Below are 10,521 nucleotides of genomic sequence, written 5' to 3' on the forward strand. Positions count from 1 at the left end.
AGAGGAAGAATTCTTGCTTTGCCTGCCTAGAAAACCTGATTTGGAGACCGTTGCCTGGGGCATCAAGGGGCAGACTCAGCGCTCCGAAGACCCCTGCAGACCTTCAGTGCGGAGGGGTTTCCCCAGCATTCCTGCTGCTGTGGCCCCCTAACACAGGGAAGGCAAACCTATGGCCCATGTAGCCGTTCACCTTCCAGGTTCCTGGCGCGCATGCACGCGTGAGGATCAGCTGGCCTTCATGTGTTCATCAGTGCCGAAAGCTGGAAGAGCTGGTCTTCTGTTTTCTGCCGCAAGCGTGGGTGCCAGCCAGCTGATCATTGCGCATGCAACTGTGCCAGTAACTGGACGTTTAGCTGGCTCATGTGCACGCCGGAAACCAGAAGAGCGTTTTCCAGTGCATGCCTGCCCCCTGGGCCACTCCTCTTCCAGATGCGCGCACGAGCTCCCTTTTTTTGGCACTCGGTTCTGAAAATAGCAATAGGAGTTAGACTTATATACCGCTTCATAGGGCTTTCAGCCCTCTCTAAGCGGTTTACAGAGTCAGCATATCGCCCCCACAGTCTGGGTCCTCATTTCACCCACCTCGGAAGGATGGAAGGCTGAGTCAACCTTGAGCCGGTGAGATTAGAACCGCTGAACTGCAGATAACAGTCAGCTGAAGTGGCCTGCAGTGCTGCACCCTAACCACTGCGCCACCTCGGCTCTTTTTAATATAGATATATAGATATATAGATATACATATACATATAGATATATATATATAGAGATAGATAGATAGATGATAGATGATAGATAGATAGATAGATAGATAGATAGATAGATAGATAGATAGATAGATAGATAGAAAGAAAAAGAGAGAGAGAGAGAGGGAGAGATAGGTATAGGTATAGAGATATATAGATAGAGAGAGAGAGAGAGATAGGTAGAGATAGAGATATAGATATAGATATAAATAGCAATAGCAGTTAGACTTATATACCGCTTCATAGAGCTTTCAGCCCTCTCTAAGCGGTTTACAGAGTCAGCATATCGCCCCCAACAACAATCCGGGTCCTCATTTCACCCACCTCGGAAGGATGGAAGGCTGAGTCAACCCTGAGCCGGTGAGATTTGAACAGCCGAACTGCAGTCAGCTGAAGTAGCCTGCAGTGCTGCATATAACCACTGCGCCACCTCGGCTCTTGGTGAAAAGTTCACCATGCCTCTCCTAACACCTCCAGACAAGGGTGGCATCCGGAGGCCCCCCCTGGCCGTTTGCCTCCTCTCCAGCCTATGGCCCTCAGCTTCCTTTCAGGCTCCAGGGAAGGGCTTCCCGGAAGGGTGTGTTGTTTGGTGAGGCGGGGGCCCCTGGCCGTGCCCAAGAGAGGCATTCGGCGCTTGGCAAACAACCTCACAAAAGGAAACCTTGAGCGAAGAAAGGGGCTGCCCGCTCTGCAGAGGGAGGGGGTGTTTCTTCTGCTGGCTCTGTGACAGCCAGTCACTTGCCCTTGGGGGGGGGTCTGCAACTGACAGCCTCGGCTACCCCCCCCCATGAACTAACCTGGCCAGGGTCTGCTGCTCTGCCTGCTGTGCAGGTGGAGAGGCCCCCACCCATGCACGCAGCTCAGGGCAAAGCCCGCCCCCCCTGCCGTGTCATCAGTTCTGCTCACAGATGCCCCATGAAGTCAGGGGGCCCAGAGATACAGAGGCAACTTCCCCCCCAGGAACAGGGATAAAGAAAGCAGCCTTGCCATTCAGGAGGGTAAAAACGTTGCAAGCCATGCCCCCCCTGCCCCCTGGCTGGCTTGGGGGTCTGGATTTGTATTTCCTTCTGGCAGGAAAGGCTCAAATCCCACCCGAGATGCTAAGCAGGGAGGGGGGGTGTCTTTCCTCACGGACTGCAACGAGTCTCGGAAAGAAGAGGGGAGGGAGAGAAGCCCCTTTGCAGCCCCCCCCCCCCCCCGTGGCATGGATTTGAGTGGGCACAGCCATCCCAGGGGCTGGAGGGAAGTTCAGGTTGTGTCGAGCTGAGGCACCTGGGGCTGATGGAATGTGGGGCTGAGTGTGGGGGCCCTTGAGACTTCCGCAGCCCCACCAGTGAGTCCTGGTGATGTGGGGGTGAGGCTCACGGCCAGCCAGGAAGCACCAGAGCAGTGTTTCTCAACTTTGGCAACTTGAAGATGTCCGTACTTCAACTCCCAGAATTCCCCAGCCAGCGAATGCTGGCTGGGGAATTCTGGGAGTTGGAGTCCGGACATCTTCAAGTTGCCAAGGTCGAGAAACACTACACCAAAGCCTTGGAAAACGCTTGGGGGAGGGGCACTGGGTTGAAAAGGCCTCTTGGCTGACAGGGGCAGCAGTGATGGCAGGTGGGGGGGGGGAGAGAGAGGTCTCTTTGGTGGGGGGAGGCCAGAGAACAGCTGGGGAGGGACTGGGCACAAGGGGCTGTAGAGGGAGGCCAGAATGGAAGGGTGTGCGGGTAGATTGAGAGAATGGGGGCAGGGGGTGTTAGCAGCAGCCATGTGAGTTCAGCCCCAGCCGATGGGCCCTTGGCAATGTTTGTGGGGCTACTGAGGAGAAAGAACTAGAGGGGGAAACATTTTGGGGGTAACAAGCAGGGGGAGCCCTGGGAGAGCCCTAGGCAGGGGAGCCGGGGAGTGGAGATGAGCAATTGGGGGCTGGCTTTGATCCCTGGGTTCAAAAATGATGGATGGGCGGACAGTGCTGGCACGTATTAGGAAATCCTGGCTGGGCAAGGATGGAGGGACTGCCCCATTTTAACATTAGCCCTGACCCCAAGTAAAGATCCTCCTGGAATTTGTGACCAGAGGCCCCGTCAATGAGGGGTGGCAGGCCGGGTGTGTCTGTGGCTAAGATGGGTGGGGGGTTCTCTCCTGTGCCATCCACTCCCTGGCAGAATCCTTCGCCATGCCCCTGCACCTGATTCCTGGACAGACTTGGGGACTTTCCCCAGAAGTTGGTGCCGGGTGACCTCCATCCTATGCTCTGGGGGGGGGGGGGGGGTTCAAGGAGTCCTTGACCCCAGTGGAGATGGGGCTTCTCCAGATAGTTCCAGCCTGACCCACACAGGTGGTCACACATTCTACCTATTTTGTCCCACGGCCACCCAAAGGAGCGTGGCACGACAAAACCGCGCTCGACTAAACCGCGTCGCTGACGTCATCAACAGGGCGACAACAGCCAGCGCGGAGAAAGAAGGGCGCTTTAAATAGCGCTTTGAAAGCAAGCCGATTCAACTTAAGGTAAGGGTTAGGTTTAGGGTTAGGGTTAGGGTTAGGGTTAGGTTTAGGGTTAGGGTTAGGTTTAGGGTTAGGTTTAGGGTTAGGTTAAGGGTTAGGGTTATGTTTAGGGTTAGGTTAAGGGTTAGGATTAGGTTTAGGGTTAGGTTAAGGGTTAGGTTAAGGGTTAGGTTTAGGGTTAGGTTTAGGATTAGGTTTAGGGGGGGTTAGGTTTAGGGGTTAATTTTAGGTTTAGCGTTTACAGCGTGCTTCTGTCTCCGCGCTGTTGTCGCCCTGTGATGATGTCAGCTATGCGGTTTCATCAAGCGCGCTTTAGTCGAACGCAGTTTTGTGGTGGAACCCCAAAGGAGATTGTGCCATGACCAGGCCCCTCCCGGAGCCCCATGGGGCTTTCTCCCCACCCACCCCCGCAGTCACAGGCAAGTCGGTTAGGGGGTCTTCTGTGTAGACCACAGCCCAGGATTCTGCCACATAGCAGGTGGCACAGGAGAGGCTCCCCAACCTGCCTCAGCCACAGATCAGGGTCTGCCCCAATCTTCCCACTGTGAGCTGTTTGGGTAAGGCATCCCTGTTTGGCTCCCATCAGCCTTCTGACCCGGAGGCCTTCAGAGGATGACCTGGCTGGAGACGGAGTAGGCAATGGGCACCTTTGCCCAGGGATAAGGAAGGCAGAAACCGGTGCCCAGGTGCAAGTTGGCTCACGTTGGGTGGAGAACCAGAGAGATGAGCTTGGAGGAGGGAGGGAGCATCTGAGGGAACTAAGCGGAGGGGAGGACAACACTGTCTGGTTTCCTGGATTCTGTTTCTGGATCCCAGCTCAAAAGGCAGAGAGGCCCAGGATTCCTGGCCTGCCTTTCCCCCTTGAAGGACTGACCTCTCCCTGCAGGTGGGAGGCCAGAGGACCCCCCCTGAAGAGGAGGGGGGCTTCATTGTCTCTGACCGACTTGGGAAAGCAAAGGTACCGCATGGAATTCCTTCATCAAGCTAAATGATGCCAGAGAAGGTGCCTTGCGATCTGCCACTCCGTCACATGGCATGAAGGCTTCTCCCCAGCTCCAATCCAGCCACTTTCAAACCTTGCTTTTGTGGAGGGGGTGGGGTGGGCTTTTCAGCCAGAAGCATTGCCGGAGAGGATCCAGGGAAAAGACACGCCCAAAGGACCCTCCTGAGTTGCAGCTCACAGCCAGGACTGATTTTGTGCTATGCGCCTGGAGCCCAGCAGGGGGCAGTAGCCCCTCCCTTTGGGCAGCTGGAGCTCCTGGCTTGGGGGCCCTCTTGGGGCCCTTGACTGGGTGCAGCCAAAGCAGCCAGGGTGGGGTCTGCCTTGCTCGTGTCCCCTCCCCCATCCCCAAAGGGCCTCGGCTCTGCTCCCCAAGGAGTTTGGGCAGGGAGGCACCACTGATGGATGCCCACCCTGGACAAAGGCCGGCTGGGGCTGCCCTGAGCGCAGCTGCTGTGTCCAGCCGGGGCAGCTGAAGAGAGTCCGGCTGAGCCGCTGCGTTGGGTAGCCAGAGCCTTGTTTCCCTTCTTTTCCTTGGAGGACTGTCGGAAGTGCAGCCCACCCACTCACCTTTGGGGGTCTCCCCAGGGACTGAGTGGAGGTCTAATTTAACCCTATCATTCCCTCGAGGTTGTCTGACTGGACGGAGGACAATTCCCTGGGTTGTTCATTGCTCCACTGAAGCCCTGTGTAACGTTCCCGTGGTTCGTCCATGAGGCCAATGTGGAGAAAAGACAGGACACGATCTTTCTCGGGATGGAGCGACCCAGATTGGGGTCTGAGAGCCCCTTTTATTGAGATAGGACAAAGGCAGGAGGAGCAATCGCATGTGGTTAAAAACAGCCTGTAAAAGTACAATTTCTAATCTACTGCTCAGGGAAGTTCTGTCTATATATGGTCAAATCCTGAGCGTCATTGGTAGGGCACATCTCAGGATGTTATGTTATGAACTATCAGGATGTTATGGAGTTTTAGGAGTTTGTTTTCTCCTGTGTGGTTCAGCGTGGCTCTGCATGCCCCGTTATCCACTGGGCCATGGGTGACCCACACCTACACAAGGAGTTACATTACAACAGCCCTGGGCCCCAGAGGAGCAGCTTCAGGTAAAGGAGGGCACCCGGGTTTATTTACAGCGCCTGTCCGGAGGATGACGGGCACCAAAGCAGCCTTTCTAAGCCAGCCATCATGGCACCTGGAGCCCAGGTGTTCACTGAGCTGCCTCTGAATGATTGATTAGCCGAAGGACATCCTTTTTCATCCTGTGCTTCCCTCCGGCTCAATTTCATTTCATTCGGACATCTGATCTCGCTTTGATCTGGCTCATTCTTTTAAAAAGAAACCTCCTGAAGTTCAAAATTGCCACACGGAAAAGAAGTCATTCAATTGACTGTGCAAAAGACAAGGACCCCCGAAATGTCTGCCTGCTCCTTGACCCCCCTGACCCCAGAAACCTGAAGCCAAGATGCTGAATTTGACCTAGACGGACATCTGGGCCTCCTTCCAAGCCAGGATGTGGGGGCAGCGGGATGGGGGATATTTGACACCCCTTGTTTCCAGAGGCTCCTCTTTCTGCTGTGCTTCCTTTGAGTTGAGCTGCAGGAGTTCAAGTCCCTTGTAGTGGCCTGGGGGGCCGGGGGCTGCTGCGCGTGTGGAAACAGTCAGTGCTGACCTTGCAGGTAATACCTCTCAGGTAAGCTAAGACAGCGGGAAGAAAGAGGACCAATCAGTTGCTGATGTTCCCATTTCCTCTGAAGGTGGAGAGGAGCAGGCACAGGCCCCCTCCTGTCCACAAGAGTGGTGAGAGGGCAAGACCAGGAAGACAGAGAGAAACAGCCTCGAGCACTGTGTGCAACCTGGAGTTCGCAAAGGGACCACGCAGAATAGACATCCCACAATACCTATGAAGGGGGGTCTCTTTCTCCTTGGGCCCCAAAGTCACCCTCCTCCCCCCCCATTCAGGAGTTCCCCCAGAGGGAGGTGGAGGGGCCCTCTTTGATCCCTTCCAGCCATTGGCTTCTGTTTCCCTACCGTGTCCAGATTCCAGCAACCTTACTAACCACAAACCTCCCCCACCTGCATTGCAACCTCATGGTTTCAGCTGCCTTTCCTCGTCTTACAACTCCTCATTTAGTGACCAGAGTTACAACAACATTGACAGAAGTGACTTCCGACCGCTTTCCACACCTACGGCCGTTGCAGCATCCCCATGGTCACGTGATCAAAATTCTTTGGCTTGGCCAATGACTCGGATTTATGACGGTGGCTGTGTCTCGGGGTTACGTGATCTCCTTTTATGACCTTCTGATAAGCAAGGACTACAGGGAAGCCGATGGGCGCTTCGCCTTAGCTGTGACAATGTAATAAGGGTTACATAGAGCCGAGGTGGCGCAGTGGTTAAATGCAGCACTGCAGGCTACTTCAGCTGACTGCAGTTCGGCTGTTCAAATCTCACCGGCTCTCGAGAGTGGGCGGCATACAAACCAATTAAATAAATAAATAAATAAATAAATAAATCCTTCCGAGGTGGGTAAAATGAGGACCCGGATTGTTGTTGGGGGCAATAGGCTGACTCTGTAAACCGCTTAGAGAGGGCTGAAAGCCCTATGAAGCGGTATATAAGTCTAACTGCTATTGCTATTGCTATAAGGGTTAACCGGAGAGGCAGTTTCTGTAATCAGGGCAATAAAGATCAGGCTGGAAACACCACCAGAATGTTTCCTTCCTGCCTTCCTTACAGGATTAGCCCTGTAATGTGGGGAAAAAACAAAATGAGATTTCTTCCAACAACCGGTTCTCCAAACTGCTTAGGAAGTTACCAACCGGTTCTCCCGAATAGATGCGAACCGGCTGAATCCCACCACTGCTAATCAAGGAGAGAGATTCAACCTGGAACTAAGGAGGAATTTCCTGGCAGGAAGGACAATTAACCCGTGGAACAGAAGTTGCCTTCAAAAGTTTTGGGTGCTTCATCACTGGAGGCTTTTAAGAAGAGCCTGGATAGCTATTTGTCTGAAGTGGCGGAGGGTCTCCTGCTTGACTGGAAGACCCCCCCAAGGTCCCTTCCAACCCTGGAATGTTATTCTGTTTGTAATCTTACTACTAATAACCGGGCCTTGATTGGCAATAGCCATGGTCAATATTTACGATTGATCAGGTGGTGACAGAGACATAGAAGGCAAACTACGGAAAGTGTGAATTAACCAATAAAACTAAATGCTTGAGTTGGCGTTAAAGAATATTGTTTTTTTTGGGGGGGGGGCTCATGGATCCTTTAGCATTTCGTTTTGTTTTGTTTAGCAATTTAACCTGCATGCAGAGGATTCTGTCTTGACAGCTGAGAATCTGGATTATTATTTTTTTTAAATATACTTTTTTATTTTCCATTTTCATAACATATAATCACATGTATACTATTCCATAGCCAATATCCTATTGTATTAAGTAGTAATTACACAAGTTCCTCTTGTCATCAACGCCCAGAAAGATAAAAACCCATTATTGGCTCTTCTGCTCTCCATACACCTCTTTCTTCTGCCTCTCTCCTACCTCCTTCCTTCCCTCCATCATCTTTTTCTGCTCTACTCCCCCTTCCTTTCTCCTTCTCCTCTCTCTTCATTCCACTCCTCCTTATCCTCTTCATCTTCCCCCTTTACCCACTCTCCTATCCCTCTCTTCCTCTCTTTCTTCTCTCCTCTGTTTCCCACTCTTCCTCTCATTGGTGTATTTCAGCTTCTGAGCAAACTCCATTCTATGTTGATGGTATTTATGCTTCCATATCAATATACTTAACATATCTTAGTTTTAAAGAAAAAAATAAGAGAAAACAGTATACATGTGTCATCACATTACTTTAAAATCTAACACCCCTCGTCAAGCCTAATATACATCCCTCCCTCCCACCCTCCCCCCAACCCCCCCCCAGCCTTCCCTCCCCCGACTTCCCAGAACTCATACACGGTATAAATCTTTAACAAAAACAGTCTAAAATATATTGGAAAAAAGAATAGAAAATTGATAACATCTTTACATTGAACTTAGCTCCTCCTTGCTAGGCTAACTTTAAACAATTTATATCATTTCCTGATCTTAATCATAAGCTATCTGGGATTTCTTAGTCCCATATTTATTTTGTATATTAATCGATCCATTTTTCCCAGTCTCGTTTATATCTCTCGTTTGAGTGGTCCTTAAGATATGCAGATATTTTAACCATGGATTATTTTTTAAAAATACTAAATTATCAGAAACAACGGGGAGGAGGGGGAGGAGGGCGGGCCTCTGAAAGGGGGCGGGGAACGGGGACGGCAGGGAAGCAAAGTTGAACAGTGAAAACGGGGTCAGCTGGGAAGGTGGGCACATGAAGGATGAGGAGGTTGCACTGGGAGAGGAGACAGGAGAAAGGGTTCAAGAAGAGGGCAGGAGGGACCCACCGATTGCAGGCTAATTATGGAGAGATCCACTATAGCAGTGTTTCTCAACCTTGGCAATTTGAAGATGTCTAGACTTCAACTCCCAGAATTCCCCAGCCAGAGAATGCTGGCTGGGGAATTCTGGGAGTTGAAGTCCAGACATCTTCAAGTTGCCAAGGTTGAGAAACACTGCACTATAGAAACCTCATGGCTGCTTCATTGACCCCTTTGGTTTCCACAGCTGCCCACTTGCCCAGGAGCGGCACTGAGGTCACACTGCAATGAGGCAAAGGGGGATGGGCCGCCACTTCCACTGAATCGAATTCAGAAGATAGCCAAAGTGGGGAAAGGACCCTCTTCCTCTCCCACTGGAGCAGCAGGTGGGAAGATGGGGAGTATCCCAGAGAGGAAAGTGGCGCAAGGGAGGGGGCCTGAAGCTGCCAGAGCAGACCTTCTACTCCTCTCCATAGTCCTTTACGGCCCTCCAGTTGCTCCTCAGGATTGGAGCAGGGGGGGGGGGAATCACTTTGCTTAGTGGGGGGGGGGGGCAGAGTCTCCCAGGCCAAGGCAGCCTTTCTAAGCATCCAGGGCAGTGTTTCTCAACCTTGGCAACTTGAAGATGTCTGGACTTCAAGTCCCAGAATTCCCCAGCCAGAGAATGCTGGGCGTTGAAGTCCAGACATCTTCAAGTTGCCAAGGTTGAGAAACACTGATCCAGGGCCTCAACCAGCACCTTGGATCACACTGAGGGAGACACTGGCAATCAGGGCAGCCCTGGGAAGGGTTCATAAGCATATGGCCCCCATCTTCTTGCTCCAGCCGAAATTTCGGGGGTGCTTTCCAAGGACAGCCCCTGTGGAGGGGCTCCTAATGATCTAGCAACGAGATGGCAAGGAGGTCAGCGACCAGGTAACGTTGCAACTGGAGTTGGGATTCCAGGGTCCCTAGGCTGAAACTCTCCTGCCTCCTCCTGGGGACCCCTCTGCCAGTCTCTGGATTCTGTCCTGGTGGGCTCCAGCTGTTTCCTTGGGGACCTCATCATTCGGAGGGCTGTAATTGTGCTCCAGCCCTTCCAAGGATGGACATCTGGTTGACCTTCAGCCGTGGCAATGGGCAAATAGACCCATCTCTCCATGGTTGGTTCCACAGGGCAGAGCGGAAGTGCAGGCTTTATTGGGCCGGTTTGAGCGGGTGACGCCGAGGTGGCGCAGTGGTTAAATGCAGCACTGCAGGCTACTTCAGCTGACTGCTAGTTCTGCAGTTCGGCTGTTCAAACCTCACCAGGCTCAGGGTTGACTCCGCCTTCCATCCTTCCGAGGTGGGTAAAATGAGGACCCGGATTGTTGTTGGGGGCGATATGCTGGCTCTGTAAACCGCTTAGAGAGGGCTGGAAGCCCTATGAAGCGGTATATAAGTCTAACTGCTATTGCTATTGCTATTCCTCTTCTGCCAGTGGGCTTCATTACCCACTTCACGTCCTGGAGTTGCTCAGAAGAGCAGAGGGCAGCCTGGGAGTGGCAGGCGAGGATGGGTCACTCAGGGCAAACCCTGCCTGGTGCCCTGCCTAACTCTGTATTCCAGAGGTTGAGGGTGTTCATCAAAGCTGTCCTCCTGGGTTGCTGGGGAACTCCCTGGGCACCACCTGGGCACATCTAGCTACGTGGGATGCCTGGCAGCTGAACCACTCTCCTACCTGCAGAGCTGGTGGCTCCACTTAATTTGCCCGGTGGTGAACCAGCAATCTGTCCCAGCAGCCTCATCTACTCCCAAGTAAAGATGGACAGACGGATGCTTCTGGTGCTCCTTTGCTGCCTGAAACCCCAGAAAGGGGGCTCCCTTTGGTCTCCTGGGGGCCTTTGGAGAAAGGCACCCC

This window comes from Thamnophis elegans, chromosome 3 (assembly GCF_009769535.1).
Source record: "Thamnophis elegans isolate rThaEle1 chromosome 3, rThaEle1.pri, whole genome shotgun sequence".
In the NCBI taxonomy this organism is placed as follows: Eukaryota; Metazoa; Chordata; class Lepidosauria; order Squamata; family Colubridae; genus Thamnophis; species Thamnophis elegans.